This window comes from Chiloscyllium plagiosum, chromosome 26 (assembly GCF_004010195.1).
Source record: "Chiloscyllium plagiosum isolate BGI_BamShark_2017 chromosome 26, ASM401019v2, whole genome shotgun sequence".
Taxonomy (NCBI): domain Eukaryota; kingdom Metazoa; phylum Chordata; class Chondrichthyes; order Orectolobiformes; family Hemiscylliidae; genus Chiloscyllium; species Chiloscyllium plagiosum.
The window spans coordinates 6,384,466-6,387,333 of NC_057735.1; positions in this window are offsets into that span (position 1 = coordinate 6,384,466).

Below are 2,868 nucleotides of genomic sequence, written 5' to 3' on the forward strand. Positions count from 1 at the left end.
TTTATCTTAGCCTGCTGGACACACTTTCCTCATTCCTGAAGAAGGGCTTATGCCCAAAACATCGATTCTCCTGTTCCTTGGATGCTGCCTGACCTGCTGCGCTTTTCCAGCAACACATTTTCAGCTCTGATCTCCAGCATCTGCAGTCCTCACTAACACCAGCTTATAGTCCAACAGGTTTATTTGGAGGCACCAGTTTTTGGAGCGCTGCTCCTTCATGTGTCTTTATAAGATCGTAAGACACAGAATTTATAACAAAAGTTTACAGTGCAATGGAACTGAAATTATATATTGAAAAAGACCTGGATTGTTTGTTAAGTCTCTCCTCTTTTAGAATGACCATGTTGGTTTCAATTCTTTCATATGTAAATCGCAGAACTTTTTTAAAGTTACATTCTCTAGTGAACTTTAACAATAAGTGCCATGTCGGCCCAGATAATGCATTGAAGGTGTGAGGTGCCCTGTGTGAGGCTGTCTGTGCCCCAATGTTCTAATGATTCTAATCTAAAAAAGAGGTTTCCATGCTCTCAAAACCAATCACAACGTTGTCATCAAACCAGCAGATAAAGGATGCGCCATCATCATTCAGAATAGAACAGATTACTGCAAAGAAATATACCGATAACTTCTTGAACAACCTGGAACACTATAGACAACTACCGGCTGAATCAACCAAACAGCACACCCGTGAACTAAACACATTGTTCTGGTTTTTGGATCCAGTCCTTCAGAGTTCCTTACGCACCCTCATCCCACGTACTTCTCACGTAGGCAACTTCTAATGCCTTCCAAAGATACACAAAGCCAATACACCAGGATGTCCCATCGTATCAGGCATTGGGACCCTGCGTGAGAATCTCTCTGGCTATGTTGAAGGCATCTTGAAACAAATTGTACAGGGGACCCCCAGCTCCTGTTGCGACATTACAGATTTCTTACAGAAACTCAGCACCCATGGACCAGTCGAACCGGGAACATTCCTCGTCACAATGGAGGTTTCAGCACTCTACACCAGCATCCCCCACAATGATGCCATCGCAGCAACAGCCTCAGTACTCAACACCAACAACTGCCAATCTCCGAGCACCGTTCTACAACTCATTTGTTTTATCCTCAACCACAACATTTTTACCTTTGACAACCAGTTCTTCATCCAGACACACAGAACAGCCATGAGGACCAAATTTGCTCCCAATATGCCAACATTTTCATGCACAGGTTCGAACAAGACTTCTTCTCTATGCAGGCCCTCCAGGCAACACTATACACCAGATATAGTAATGACATTTTCTTCCTCTGGATCCATGGTGAGGAGTCATTGAAGCAACTACACAGTTTCATCCAACCATCAAATCCATCATGGACTCCTCCCTAGTATCTTTCTCATTCGTGGACACATGCATTGCCATCAAGGATGGGCACTCAGCACCTCATTCTACGGATCAAACCCACAGATAACCTCACGATGCTACACTTCTCCAGCTTACACCTGAAACATATTTAAACAGCCATCCCCTATGGACAAGCCCTGTGCATACACAGGGATCTGTTCAGCTGAGGAGGAACGTGATGGGCACTTGGAAGTACTCAAGGATGTCCTCATTAGAATGGTTACAATGTTCAACTCATCCACCGCCAGTTCCAACGTGCCACAGCGAGGAATCGTAATGACCTCCTCAGCAGACAGACACAATCTGAAACCGACAGGTAACCCTTCGTTGTTCAGTACTTCCCAGGAGCTAAAAAACTACACCATGTTCTTCACAGCCGGCAACACATTATCAATGAGGATGAGCACCTCGTCAAGACATTCCCCACACCTCCACTGCTCGCCTTTAAACAACCACTGAACCTCAAATAGATTACTGTTCCCAGCAAACTGCCCGGCTTTCAGGACAACACCATACAACTTTGTCATGGTAGACATTGCAAGACGTGTCAGAGTGTAGACATGGATACCACCATTATGCATGGCGGCACCACCCACCAAGTACATGGCATATACTCATGTGATTCAGCAAATGTTGTCTATCTCATACACTGCAGGCAAGGATGCCCTGAGGCACTGTACATTGGTGAGACCAAGCAGACGTTACAGCAACGGATGAATGGACACCGCACAACAATCACCAGATAGGAGTATTCCCTCCCAGTCGGAAAACACTTCAGCGGTCCTGGACATTCGACCTCGGACCTTTGGGTGACCGTTCTCCAAGGCAGACTTCGGGACAGGTAACAACACAAAGTGGCCGAGCAAAGGCTGATAGCTAAGTTCCATACCCATGGGAGGCCTCAACTTGGGCCTTGGACACACACACACACACAGACCCTCTCGCATACACATGCTCTCTGTCATACACTCACACATACACACACACACTCAGACGCACTCACGCACTCTCTCGTGGACACTCACATACACACATTTTCCCACAAGCACTCATACCCCTGACACACACATACCCACACACACATACACACACACACATGTCTGTGGGGTGAATTTGCTGAACAATTGCATATATCCATGTAAGATTCTGTAAATCCTGTTTTTTTTAGACTGGAATCAGTCTGAACATTAGGGCACAGACAATCTCACACAGGGCAGCTCACACCTTAAATTCATTATCTGGGCCGACATGGCACCTATTGTTAAAGTTCACTTGAGAATGTAACTTTTAAAAAGTTCTGGGATTTACATATGAAAGAACTGAAACCAACATGGTCATTCTAAACGATGGGAGACTTAACAAACAATCCAGGTCTTTTTCAATATATAATTTCAGTTCCATCACACTACTGATCAAACCCAAGGATGCTACACTTCTCCAGCTTCCACCCGAAACATATTAAAACAGCCATCCCCTA